This window comes from Triticum aestivum, chromosome 7B, assembly GCF_018294505.1.
Source record: "Triticum aestivum cultivar Chinese Spring chromosome 7B, IWGSC CS RefSeq v2.1, whole genome shotgun sequence".
Classification (NCBI taxonomy): Eukaryota; Viridiplantae; Streptophyta; class Magnoliopsida; order Poales; family Poaceae; genus Triticum; species Triticum aestivum.
The window spans coordinates 690,869,909-690,885,051 of NC_057813.1; the positions used below are offsets into that span (position 1 = coordinate 690,869,909).

The 15,143-nt window shown below is 44.2% G+C and overlaps 1 long non-coding RNA gene across 1 annotated transcript; it reads right to left on the reverse strand.

Annotated features, from left to right (window-relative positions):
• Positions 1 to 9,208: 9,208 nt before the first annotated feature.
• LOC123161977 (uncharacterized) lies at positions 9,209 to 11,598 on the reverse strand. The gene is made up of 3 exons (XR_006480976.1): positions 11,281 to 11,598; positions 10,729 to 11,179; positions 9,209 to 10,657 (listed from the first exon to the last, which is right to left on the reverse strand). It is a non-coding gene; the product is annotated as an uncharacterized lncRNA (long non-coding RNA).
• Positions 11,599 to 15,143: the final 3,545 nt, after the last annotated feature.

Below are 15,143 nucleotides of genomic sequence, written 5' to 3' on the forward strand. Positions count from 1 at the left end.
GGGATGGGAAGAACATGTGTGTTTGTTCATCATGGGGACAAAGACGCCTTCTTGAAAGGCAATATTGAACCGGACCTGGATGAGACTGACATGGTGTTTCATAATAGTCCTAGCTATGCGGAGCTTTTGCAACAAGTGAGGAAAGATTTGAATTGGATGGACCCTAGTGATATTGTTGAGTTGGAGGAAAGGCATAATGTAGGTTTTGGAGTGCACATCCGTTGGAAGACAATGCGTGTCAACTCAGAGCAATGTTGGGTTGCATACAAGGAGACGGTGGCCGAATCACTAGACAAGGCTTTTGAGTTTTTTGCAACAAAGAAGGTTGATTTAAGTTTGCATTTGGACTTGAACCGGAACTCCTCGCCTTTGGTTCCTAGTAGCCCCCCAACCTTGAACCGAGATGAAATTGTTGAACCTCATATGACCCAAGAAGTGAGACCAACATTGAGCCCTTTTCCAAACAATCAAAATTAAGCTTTGCATGAGGAGAATGATGAGTATGCGGACGATGACAATGAAGTTGATCTCCATGACAACAATGTGGGTGATCTCGACAAATATCATTTGCAAGAGACAATGGACCATTCCATCCCTTATTCCTGTGGCTATGCATCGGATTCGGATGACGAAGGTCCCGATGAACAAGTTGATGAGGAGGGGTTCATGGCGAAGGAGGCCGAAGGTTTCGAGAAGGTATTCGGTCGGGATCATCGGACTACATTGTTCAAGGATGTTAGTCTCGCGGATGAAGCCGTGGTAGATGGTGGCCAAGGTATATCTCTCAGGGTTAGGCCAAGCTCTCACCGTGATTTGAATGATGGCAAGAACGGGATTGCTAAAGGGTCTAAGTTCCAAACCTTCTTGGAGTTGAAGATGTGGCTCGACAACTACTCGGTTACGCATTATCGTCCACACAAGGTGGTGCACTCGGACGTCAAAGTGCGCTACACGGTTGCATGTGCATGTGAAGATGATGGAAAATGTCCATGGATTGTACGTGCAAGACCATGGAAAGGAGGTACCACTTGGCACGTAGTGAGTTATGTGGCAACTCACATGTGCCGAGGCAAAAGGGTGGATGGCAAGGTTGTGTCACTAGTAGAAAAAGGGTCAAATATGAGAAACATTAGTACCGGTTTGCATATGAGCCGGCACTAATGTGTCCATTAGTGCCGGTTCAAATGACTAGGCGGGAGGAGACCTTTAATACCGGTTCATTGTGAATCTTTAGTACCGGTTCGTGCCACGAACCGGTACTAAAGAGGTTGTGGCAGGGGCTATTTTTAGTCCCACCTCGCTCCCCTAGCAAGAATTTGACCACCTTAAATATGTTACTTGTCAAATTATCACAAGCATTTGGTCTTCATTGAACTCTATGTGTAGGATCTGTGGCTGCAATAGGAGTCTTCGCCAGTTCTTAAATCGGTGGTAGATTCCTATTGACAATTTAGATTCTATACAAAAAGATCATTGATGATCAATGTATTTTTTATATGTACTTCTCTGTAGCAGTAGCGCGTTTTGGCTGAAAGATGGTACTGATCAATGTATTTTTCTGCGTTCAGATGCACAATTTAAATATGTTATTTTTCAAACTATCACAAGCATTTGATCTTCATTGAACTCTATGTGAATAATTTGTGGCCTCAATATGAGTCTTCACCGGTTTCGGACGAGAACTCATCAATTACACGGGCACTTCATTTTTTAAACTTATTTGAACTCCAGAGTTTTTTTGAGCCGGCATTATGCAGCATTCGAAGCGGCGTCATCAATTTCCAACATGTTTTGACATCATTTGCTGTTATTCAGTCACCTATTTGTTTAGATCAGAGCTAAATGACCGTGAAAATGAAAATCACAGCAATTTGTTCAGAGAGCTAAATGACCATCAAACAATAAATCACAGCAAAACGAACTCCGAAAAGAAACTATATAATATAAGAAAATAAATAATACAGAAAAGAAAAAAACTATATAAAGCAAAAATATTCACAAAGAAACTAAATATAGCAAAAAAAACTACTCGGAAATAAATAGAAGAAAAAAAATAAAGCAGAAAAGAAAAAACTATATAAAAAATTACTCAAAAATAAATAGAAGAAAATAAATAATGTAGAAAAGAAAAAAATGATATAAAGCAAAAATATTCACAAAGAAACTAAATACAGCAAAAAAACTACTCAGAAATAAATAGAAAAAAATAAAGCAGAAAAGAAAAAACAATAAAAAAATTACTCAAAAATAGATAGAAGAAAATAAATAGTGTAGAAAAGAAAAAAAATCTATAAAAAATTGTTGGGGTGCTGCCCGGTGAGCGTGCCAGACCTAGGGTGTGCAAATTCAGGCATAGAAGGGTCAGCAGGCTCACAGGGCAGCGCGCCCTAGTTAGCCCAGAAGCCTGCTATATAGGGGAGTTTGAATGGGCAGCCGCGGCTGGGTTTATAAACCAGTGGGGCCGCCCTTCGCTCGATGAGGTGGGACTAAAAATAGCTCCGGTGCGGGTGGAAGCGCACGACCATTAGTATCGGTTGGTGGCTCCAACCGGTACTAATGTGTTGCCCTTTAGTACCAGTTGGAGCCACCAACCGGTATTAAAGGCCCTCGTTTTCCGCCCCTTGGGCTGGCCAAAATTGGCCTTTAGTACAGGTTGGTCGCTCCAACCGGTACTAAAGGCCCCTCCTATATATATGGCACTTACGAAAATTCAGTTATCGTCGACCATTTCGTTCCACTCCTCTCGCGCGACCTCGATCTCCGACGCCGACGCCGCCGCGCCGCCGTGACGTCGCCCTCGCCGCCCTCGATCGCCGCCCCCGCCGCACGTCGTCGCCGTCCCCGCCGCCCTCGCTGCCCCCGCCGCCCGTCGTCGTCGTCCCCATCGTCGCCGCGCGCCCCCGCCGCCCGTACGTCGTCGTTGCCGCCCCCACCGCCCATCTGGTTGCCGTCCCCGCCGCCCTCGCCGCCCCCGCCGCCCGTACGCCCGCTCGATCATAGTACCCACACACACACACATACACACACACATACACACACGCATACACACATACACACACACACACACACTACACGTGCACACATGTACGTACACATACACACACACATATTTTTTTACTTATTTTCTGTTTTTTATTGTTTAGATGAATTAATTAATATAACTAGTTTATTTTTAGAATGTTAGAAATGTTAATGTTAGATGAATTAGAACTAGTTTATTTTTAGTAAGAAATTTTGGTATATGAGATTATTTGAACTAGTTGAATCAATATAACTAGTTTATTTTTAGAAATGCTTAGTTGAACTAGTTGAATTAATAGAACTAGTTTATTTTTAGTAAGAAAATTTATAGGTATATGAGATTAGTTGACCTAATTAAAATTTAGGTATATGAGATTATTTGAATTAATATAACTAGTTTATTTTTAGTAAATGCTGAGTTGAACTAGTTGAATTAATATAACTAGTTTATTTTTAGTAAATGCTTAGTTGAACTAGTTGAATTAATATAACTAGTTTATTTTTAGTAAATGCTTAGTTAAACTAGTTGATTTAATATAACTAATTTATTTTTAGTAAATGCTTAGTTGAATTAATAGAAGTAGTTGAATTAATTGAATTAGTAAGTGTTTAATGTTTCGCCTATATGAACATAGGAAATGTCGTCTGACGACGGAAAAAATTTCATTATGTGTGAATATTGTGAAGACCAGCGCGGCTAGTGCGACAGAAATTTCCTTGTTGATGATAGGCGATTCAGCATCAAGCTGGATGAGACCTTCGAATTCGATACAGTAAGTCACAACGACAAGTCTGTTTTCGTAATTAAGCATGACTTATATATGCTTCATTTGCCTGACTTATAATTTTTAATTTTCACTATTCTACTAGCGCATCCCCTACCATGGAAGAATTTTTGTCTTGGATAAGATATGTTTCAATGATATGGAAACTATGGAGGTAAAGAGAGTTTACCTGAAAACTAAGCATGGTTATACTTTCAACATCAAAGTATACAATGCACACACGTACACCTATTTTGAATGCAAAACTTGGGAAGCACTATGCAAGGCTTATGCATTTGAGCCTGGTATGGTTATCACCTTTGATATTCGTCCGAAAGATAATATTAAAGGTAATAGAGACATATGGGTCGATGTGCAGACGCCTCCAGTTCTACCATTATGTGAGTTTTCTCAACTATATTTTTTTCTGTCATATTGCTTATTCAAAAATAATTGACAACTAATTTTTATTGATAACTTATTTCCATTCAAGCAAACATGTCCGACGCTTGGTAGACAGGACCTACTACTGTCCCGGAGCTGAACTAAACTACGAGGAGATAAGTCATTATGTTTCATGGCTTGAGGATCTTTATACTGTCAAGATAAATTTTCTTCCTGCACTTAGAAATGTTAGTACTCAAAACGTGCGACCAATAGTGATGGTATTGAACTACAGTCACATCTATTTAGGAATGATGGTAAGATTTTTATTATTTGTCCTCAGTGCATCTTTTGCATTCATAATTTTTTTGCTAAACTTTCATTGCTAAGTATATTAATAAAGTACTATACGATGTTCTTCAACAGGGACTCCCGATGACTATTGTGCCTCAGGGGATCGAGACTAAAGGTCGCATATCAATTGTTAGCTTACGGCCAAGATATCCTACATTGCACATGAATGCATTCAGGATTTCTAGAAGCGATGAATGCTTAATAGTGAAAGATTGGAGGAAAATTATTAACGATCGCAGAGAAGTACTAGGGGGCAGCAATGAGAAGCGCATCCCACGATTAGGAGACAGGTTCATCTGCATGCTCGGTATGATGAATCAGAAGAGCTATACATGTTCTATGCTATTTTACCAGAGAGAGAGAGTAGCAGGAGTGATTTAGCTAGTTCATGCCGCTCTTAGTACTTGTCCTTTCATGTCTGTGTTCTTCGTTCTGAACTTAATCTCAAAGAGTGATTTGATTTTGTGGTGTTATATATGAACGCTTATAATATCATGACAATCATGTTGAACTCGATGATATTTTTGCTTACAAGTGAATGTTTCTTCTTTAAGCTACTGTTGGTGGTGATTAGATAGCGGTAATGACTATAATGATTAAATAGTGATAATGACGACTACGATGATTTTTAGCTATCTAGCTAGAGTATATATATATACTCATGTTGATGATATGATGAAAGAGTTTTTATATTAATACGATGACGATGATGAGTTATTATATCATTTAATGAAAGAAACCACAGATTAGTTTCAGCTGGATGGATCCTACCTAAGTGATCAAGTATATATATATATATATATATATATATATATATATATATATGCCATATCCATATATATTATACTTGATCACCTAATTAGGTGATCAAGTATAATATGGATATATATGGCATATACTTGATCACTCACCTAATTAGGCTCTCCAACTGAATTTCCACACTTCCAATAATGAGCATCCAACATATCATTGACCTTGTGAAAGCCATCTTTCATTACAAGGTGAAGTATGGGAAGGCATGGAAGGCAAAGCAAGCCACATTTAAGATGTTGTATGGTAGTTGGGAGGAAGCATACAACTGAATCCCTAGATTGTTGTTAGCCATGGCAGCCACAAACCCGGGCATGGTTCATGTGGTCGAGCCTCATGGGAAAAAACAACGGATCTTGATGGAAGGAAAGTCCGAGTATTTGGTCGTGCATTTTGGGCGTTCGAGCAATGTGTGAGGGCTTTTGAACACTGTACGCCGGTCATCGCCATTGATGGCACGTTCTTGACCGGACAATACAAGGGGACCTTGTTGGTTGTGATAGAAAGTGATGCCAATAACCGGGTGTTGCTATTGGCATTTGCTTTGGTTGAGGTGGAGAACAATGACAACTGGGGTGGTTTTTGCGTCTTTTGAGGACGAAGGTGTTACCCGCTGAGAGGGAAATTTGTGTCATATCGGATCGACATCAAGGAATTCTTAATGCGGTGGAGATTGACATTCCTGGGCATGCTCCGTTGCACCATAGATGGTGCATGAGGCACTTTTGTTCAAACTAATTCTATAGGGTATGTGGCCTTAAGGAGTTGGCCGATGATCTTCAAGATTGGTGTCTCGCTTTCTCCGACAAACGGTTCGCCACTTTGTACAACAAATTGCTGGCACACAAAAAACTTGATCCCGGAGGTCAAGACTTTCTCAAGAGGCACATTGAACATCGGAACAAGTGGGCACGTGCTTTTGATTAAGATGGCCGGAGGTACGGTCAAATGACAAGCAATATGGCCGAATGCTTCAATAAGGTGCTTAAACGTGCACGTGGTTACCCGTGACGACAATAGTTCAATACACATTTGCCAAGATGAATGCGTACTTTCTAAAGTACTCGATGGAAGTGGATGCACAGATAGCAGGTGAGAACAAGCGCAAGTACAAGTATAAGTTTCCAACCAAGGTTGATGAATGGTTGGAAATTCAATCACGAAAGGCGGACTTAGAAGAATCTATACTATATGACAACGAAGAGTGGAAGTACGAAGTGAAAGAGCCAGGAGGAACCACACACGATGGCCACCAACATGGAGGTCGGGCTTTCAAGATCTCCTTAACATGGTGTGATTGCTCTGGCGGGAGGCCGTTGTTGCTTCATCTCCCATGCTCACACTTGTATACCGCCGTTCGTGTTAGGAATGTGGATGTCAATCACCCCCTCACCGTGAGGGAGTCGGAGTTCTCAATCTAGACGGTTAAGAAAACATGGGCTCCCCGCTTTCACCCATACTTTGACCAATCACAATGGCCGGAGTACCATGGAGTTCAACTATGGCAGGATCCGGAGTTGAAGGTTGTTAAACGAGGTAGACGTAAGACAAAGCGTCTTAGAGGTGACATGGATGGATGGGGTCATGGTGGCCGCCGCGAAGCCGGCAACGACCAATTCCAAGATCCTCGTGAGAGCTCCCGTTGTGGGGAATGCAAAGGTCATGGCCAGAACAAAAGAAAATGTACAAAACCACGAAAAAGGTCCAAGAAAAATGATGCAAGCACAAGCCAACAAGGAGCTACACAAGGTAGCCAACCAAGTGGTAGCTAACAAGTGCCAAGCCAACCAAGTGGTAGCCAACCAAGTGGTAGCCAACCAAGTGGTAGCCAACAAGTGCCAAGTCAACCAAATGGTAGCCAACCAAGTGGTAGACAACAAGTGCCAAGGCAACAAGTGTCAACGCCTTCAGCCACATCCATGGAGCATTCTTGCCCGTGCCATCAGCAAACATAGTCCTGGATATCACGTACCACATGTAGACACGAGCATATGTCTTGACCTCATCCTCATTAGCTTCCTCAGGGCAAGTACCAAAGTGATATGTAATCCACGTGAAAGGAGCACCGACTGCGACTCTTTCCTTCTTCTTGTCTTCTGCTTCTGGTTCCCGAGGCTCCGGAGGAACCATGCCGATAAGGGCATGCATCTGGGCGCGCCACCCATCAGAATCGGTGTTCATACATAGAGGATTCCCCTTGATAGGAAGACCGGTGATCATAGCAATATCCTGGAGTGTCACGCTCATTTCCCCGGTCCGAAGATGGAAACTGTGTGTCTCCGGCCTCCAACGATCAATAAGCGCGGTGATTGCTGCAGCATTGTTGGGTGGAGTCGACCGACTGACCAACTAAATAAAAGGGAGAAGTCCTGCCTCCCTTACATACGGTGTGTATAGCTCATCATAGCGCATCCCCCCAAGGTTGACCCCGTGAGACTGAAACTTCATAGGTGCAAGCTCCTACAAACAAACAAATCACAAAATTACATATGGGGCATTTGTGTTTGAAATAAACATGAAATTCATGACACCGGCCACTTTCATTATTACCCGCTGCTCCACTGACATAGTGTACGACTGGTGTTGTTTGTCCCAGTGATCATCGAGAAGCCAAACCATCCTAACAATTTGAAACAAAGCTTTCTTGTCAACACGGTTATCTTTTGAATACAAATAAACTATAGTACGCCTACTATATGCAAAATTCAAAGCATATGTATCCAAAGCATTCTTGTCAATACGAATATAATTTCAACACAAATAAACTAAACTAGGCCTACTTCATGCAAGATTCAATACAAATATCTTTTCCATAGCAATAACATGTCAACCTATGTATCCAAACCATATCTTTTCAATAAAATCAACTAAACTAGGGTTGCAAAATTAGGTACCTAATACATGCAAGATTCTAATACATGCAACCTTCTAATCTAATCTAATCAAACAAGGGTTCCCCAAAATCTTCAAAATAGAATACATTATATGGATAGAAAGAAGGGGATCGGAGGAGAGTACCTTCTAGGATGAATTGGTGAAGGAGTCCACGGACCAAATTGTCAGATCTGAAGGATTTGGGAGAGGGGATTGAGAGGGGAAGAGGAGAGGGCCGCCGCCGCGTGTTTCTGTAACTGGTGGTGCAACGGGGTGGGTGGGGGAGGAGAGGGCCGCCGCGGCTGGATAAGTCACAGTGCAACCCCCGAGCGCTAGGCGCTGCACATTACATGTGTGGCGCCTAGCTCTGAGGCGCTGCACTGATGGGTGCGGGCCCAGAGGCTGCCACGGTGGACAGAGGTGCAACACCCCAGAGATATGCGCTGCACCGTAGGGTGTGGCGCCCACACAAAAAGGTCAGCGGCATGAAATAGTTTCGCGGGCAGTTCATTCTGTGATTTGATTTCATCCACAGGTCAAAATTGTCAATTTTGCCGGCCTGTGACTACGACGACAACGGCATGAACTGAACTATGGAGCCCTCTGCCGCGTCAAGTGAGTGCAATCTTTTTTGTTTCGCTCAAGTAGAATGCTTTAGTAGAAACCAAGAGGCTACAATCACACGAAGGTAACAGAGCTATGCGATCCATTCAACTTATATTGTTTTTTAGCTGGGTTTTAATTTTTGCGAGGTTTTTGGTTGGATAACAAACAACTTGTTCTATTGAAAGCGAGAACAATTTATTTCTACCTGTAAATTATTATGAGTTCTTGGCGTTCCTTTCGAAAATTTAGTTGCATTGAAAAGAAATATGGTCAGTCTTTAAGATACAAATCTTTTATCTAGAAAAAGATGAACCAGAAAGAAACGTGAACATAGAGAAAAATGAACCAAGAACCCGAAAATCATATTCTGAGCCCGTGCTCAGATGCTCCCTATATCACAACCATGCAGCTTCATGGGGATTCGAGCCACACATTTATTACAAGTAGTATTCCGTTCGTATCTCTCTCAAGAAAAAGAAGGCACCCCAGGCATTATGTCGGGCAGTTGGCATACCGGCAAGGACGGAACAGAACTTTAGTTCATGGTCCAGCGCCTTTTCTGGGCCTCCCTGAGCTGCCAGCTGCCTGCCACCGACGGACGTCCCTACAAACGGAGCCCAATGTGCTCAGTAAGCTCTCATACCAGAAGCACACACCCCTTCTTATTGTGCTACAGCTCCGTCAGTCCCTTACACAGTTACAGCCTGGAGGAACAAGCATGGAGCATTGCTCAAACAACACAACAGAAAATCTCCAAACGCTAATGGAATCATACAATATCAGTCTCATCTAGTTCATTCCCCTAATCGCCACCCATAGGCATTGTGCAAGTGTTACGCCTGAGCTCCTCAACTCCACAATTCTTGCACTTCCCGGGTTTGTGAGGCTGCTTCGAGGCCTCTGCATGTTCAGGGCAAGTTGTATCTCTTGTGCTCTTGCCTTCAGCAGATGCTGCAGAATCTCGTCCGCTAGCTCAAACCCTCGTAAGGATCATTGCCACGGCTGTTCGTCGGCCTACCAGCGGCTGCGCTAGTCCGTGCAGTGCATTCACACTACCAGATAATCCCAAACTATGCTCTTCAGTAGGAGAACCATCTCCTACTGCAACGACCTGGCGAGCATTCCTTCCAGCAGATTGTGTTGCCTGCCGGTCTTCAAAACCGAGCCCATCCCTCTTCTCGACCAAAGGAGCACAACTCAGCATTAGTGCTTTCATGCCCTTGGCATGCGACCGAAAGCTCCTACACTCGCATCACCCATTCTAACAAGACCCATCACTTGTAGGTATAGTGTGGAGTGCCTGCAAGGCTGCAAGTGAATGAATGGTTCACTACTTCATTCTTCTGATAATGGACCAAATGTCCGGGTAGTATATCCCTTGCGTCTTTTGACCACAACTTAACAATGTGCTTCTCTGGTATTTCAGCCAAGTTCACGTCCATTACCTGCCCATTCAAAAACAGATAGTCGGTGTAAGCTTCCTCATTCAAGTGTGTGGTCATTTTCACATGTTAATTAGTATGGACAGCAGAAAAATATGGAACATGGCCATTACCCTGAGCACATGGGAGCAAAGAATCCCCATGTGTTCAAATTGTCGGCACTCACACTCGTATTCAGTGTCGTCATCTTTTATTGTCACCTCGTAGGCTACTCTGCCCAACTTCTTCCGTTTGGTCGCATTGTTACGTGTCATCAAATACTTCTTACCCTTCTCAATATCACTCGCATTATATGCAGTTACCTCAATAAGGAACTGACCAAACTGCTCGAACATGGCTCGACTATAAACCTTGCTTGTAATGCCTATCGATCGCAAGGTTTGTACGCCGCACAACACCTCTCTGCACAAGGGGCAAATTGTTAGAGCACTCCGAAACACATGATCAAATGACAGGGAAGGGAAGACACTGACTTGCAATCATTGTTATTTTTTCCTCGTAGCTCTTAACATGTTCTTGGTCAAACTGGAGCCCCATGTACTACCTCACGAACATGTGCGTCGGACTGGACTAGCAGGAGGCATATATATCTTCAGCATATTATTGGCACTCTTGCCGCGCTGTGTGCTTGTCATTTTTGTGCAGAAAACACCCTTGAAATAAGGCTTCACCCACTTAGTCCTGATCTCATATAGCTGTGTCTTGTATGGGTGTTGTTTCAGATTATACTTTTCCATCGATAGTCCAGGTATTTGCAAACTCGTCCACTGTGAGCATGTAGTTCACAACTTTTTGTGACCGCCAATGCACTTTCCCCTCACAATGCTCTGTTATAAACGAACTGTTGGGCTGCCACAATCAAGAGACTGATCAGCGTCAGGCGCTCACATCTGCAAGACTGGTTGTTACCAGCTTCAGGCTTCCCTGCAAAGATAATCCAATATTAAACTACAACTGCACCCAATTCACCAGAACACACTGATAGAAATAAGACATTATGTGCAGTTTAAGATCACATTACTCACCGAGAATCCGCACACAATTTTCTGCGTTGATTTTGTTCTCTCCGTGTTCAATCTGCTTTTACCATATCTTATCCCGAATCCCACTTCCCACGAGTATAAATTGTAGAAGTCGTGTGCCTCGCCGATGGAGTCAAAATTTGGTCCCAGCTCAGACCTGATCACACTTTTTGTTGGTTCCTTCACAAATTTCCGAATCAATTTCTTTAGAGCACTCGTCACACCTTTTGTTGGTTCCGCCACAAAATTCTGAATCGATTTATTCAGCGCACTCATCCACGAAGCGCATGCGGTTCTGTCAGAGAGGGCGCTACCGAGCCTCAGCCTGCAAATACCAGGGTTTGCCAAATATTACTCTAATTCAGGGATGATAATCATTTGTTCAGCCAAACAAAACAAATGTCAGAGGTCTACATCACTACACCACATTATAGCCTAATAATCTCACATGTTTGACCGATATTGAACAAACACATGGAGCATCTCGCAGATGTTACACATATTTACATTTGTGTTAATCATGATCAGCGGCAACATTTAATTTTATGACCATTAATTCCCAATGTCGTTTCCTAACGACAATCACTATTCGCACACAGCATGGATATATGCAAAAAAATTGGAAGATCCCTTTTTGCAAGTATGAAGCCAGTTAATGATTGACTATGTACTCACAGAACTAATCTGGTTCATACCAAGCTGAATGTAAGCTTCTGAAATACAGTAACAAATAACCAAACATTCTTTTTCAAGGGATCGGCATTCAACTAGAAAACGAAATTGAGGACATTACCTCTTCCAGATTCACCTTCCCAGTAGAATGTGCAGAACTCTTCCTCCTACGCCGTTCGTCGCCGACACTCCCGCATGGACTGCAACCGCCCAGCGTTTGTGCGCAGCCTGAGGCGGCATTCGAGTCCTCTGGTGCCGTTGGCTCCGGCGCCCCTCGCCGCAGCACACCGCAAGCGCCATCGGATCCGGGTGTTCAAGGCAGTCGGCGAACTCGTCTCTCAGCGGAAACCTACAGCGCACACACGAATCAGCGACAGCGGATGAGCTGAATCAATCCCCGACGCAAATTTCTGTGTGGGTACATATGGAAGGGGAACTCACCTGTCAACCGGATCCAGCAAGAACTCCATCCGGCCAACCTCCATCTGGAAGGGGAACTCACCTCGTCCACTGAATCAGGTCACACCTCTCGCACAAATTTCCTCGACGGCTCATAATCTCATAATCAGTTGTCCGTCCACAATGGACCTTCGCTCAGATATTTAGAGACGTCATGGTCCACGGCTCAGGAAAATATGGCGACGGACTAGTCACGTGGGTGCCTCTGCGCATACCGAAATGGCCCACCTCAATGCCTTGTTCCCCTTGTATTCTCTCTGTATCCTGATTTTCTCGCGAAGGGGCTCTCACGAGTCAGGCCTGTTTTTCAAGATCCCAACGAAGCAATCAACGCACGGGATTTCGGGCTCATCTGAGCCCGAGCACCGAATCGCCCCTCTCGAACCCGAAAATCATATTCTGAGCCCTAAACCCTAAACCCTAACCCTAAACCCTAAACCCTAAACCCTGTTGCCCCAGGACTGCAGATCTTTAACAAGTTTCTTTCTTGTCTCCGTCGGGTGAGCGAACTGCTAGATAACCATGGTGCTTGGCGGATGGATGTGGTACGCGATACCTTCTTCCCGGTGGATGCTGAGGAGATAGCTAAGATTCGGACATCACCTCGGATGGGCGACGATCTCCTCGTGTGGGGTCCTGAGCGTAACAGACACTTCTCGGTGTGGAGTGCTTATCGACTTGCTTTGGAAGATCATCTTCGATCTTCATCAGTCGTAGCGAGCAGGGCATCGGACGGGCGACGAGCCGTCTGGGCTTTTATTTGGAGGTGCCCTGCTCCTCCTAAGGTTCGCACTTTTACTTGGCGCTTGATCACAGACTGCTTGCCCACTTGGGTTAATAAAAAATGGCGAGGATTGGAAGTTTCTGACCAATGCCCTCTCTGTGCGATGGAGCCGGAGGACACATTTCATGCCTTTTGCAAATGTCCCAGGGCGGTGGCCCTTTGGCAAGCGATGGCAGAGCAATGGCGAATTCCTGCTGCTACGACATTCCATCGGACGGGCACGGAGTGGCTCGCCCAAACTCTTTGTGACCTTCCTGACACGGAGAGGATGGAACTCATGATGACCATTTGGCGCTGCTGGTATGTACGCAATGAAATGACGCATCATAAGCAGCCTCCTCCGGTCGAAGCGTCCAAGGGGTTCCTTCTTAGCTACGTTAATTCACTCGTGGGCATCCAAAACAACCCGAGTGCAGACCCGGCGAAAGGCAAACAAGTGGTTGATGTGGTGACGCCCAGCAAGCCTGTACCACATGCTCGGGTTGCGGACGAGGCGCGATCATGATGGACTCCTCCAGCGGATGGGTGGACCAAACTCAATGTCGATGGATCGTTCTGCGCCTCCACCGGAACGGCCGGCGCTGGAATGATTCTGCGGGACAGTTTGGGTAAGATCATTTTCTCATCATGCAGAGAACTGAGAGCATGTGCAGAACCTTTAGAAGCCGAACTTCTATTCTGCTTGGAGGGTTTGAACCTTGCCTTGCAGTGGACGCAGCTACCTACTAAAGTGGAGACAAATTGTCGTGTTTTGCTCTTAAGATAATCACAACAGTGGACAGAGATCGATCCCGTTACTCCGTGCTGGTTGATCAGATCAGGAGGCTTATGTCAGAAGGGAGAGTAGTTAAGCTAGCTCATATCTGTAGGGAGCAGAATAGCATCAGTCATTATCTAGCTAGCTTTGGTAGAACTGAATGCCGCACGGTTGTATGACTGGGGTCGGGGCCAGGCAATGTCCCTGATCTATGTAAGACTGATATGCTCTTGAGTGATGAATAAAACTCCCTTCCACCCGCAAAAAAAAACATGTTTCTTTCTGCCTCAAAACGCAAACCCCTGGACACAAACAACAGCACGAGACAAAGGCCCTCCTAGGCTCCAGCAGTACTGCCAAGTCCCAACACACGGCGCTAAAGTGCCAAGGATTTTTTTTCAATCATAGAAACAAATCTATGCGAATTAAGGCACAAGAAACCATGTTCGCACAAAGTTGATGAGACATCAGGAGCTATAAAGAAAGTGCTACTTAGCAGTTCGGGAGAGATTGCATACTGAACAAAAAAAATCGAACAATCAGCATATGAAAGAAAGGTTCACAATGTGCTATAAGCACACATTTTTTCGATAAAGGGTGTCTTTATTAACTCAAAATATAGCATTAAGAAGATACAAATCATGATGAGTAACACCCGGCCTACGTGCTACTATGGCCATCCAATAAGTAATACTGCAAAGGCAAATCAAATCAGCCTCAACATTCAATTCAGATATTCCTTGTTACGGAGAATGGAGGCTCGTCATCTTCTTGTTGTATCTCATGGCATGGTATTGGAATCATGCTCTCTTGGAGGCGATGCCCGGTAAGTACCATACAATATTGTTTCTTTCCAATCTTCACCATACCTAAGACGTTGCCGTCAATATCGCAGCGTAACACACGGTTCCTATTAAACTGGATCAAGAGCTCACGGTCGTTGAACATAGCAATTTGATCGAACCAACTCACTGTTGTATCAAGTGGTGTCATCCTTTTCCGTTTCAGAGAGGTTAAATTCAATTGTCGTGATTTCTCCACTGTCGGTAGGTCAATCCGGTACTTGAAGGCCCAAATATTGGCCTCGTAATCCTGCATCACCCACACATCCAATGTGCTCAACATGACGACCGAGAAAGCTAGCGCTTCCTGCATGTTGAGCAAATTGCCCACATGGTGCACATCAGGTTGAAT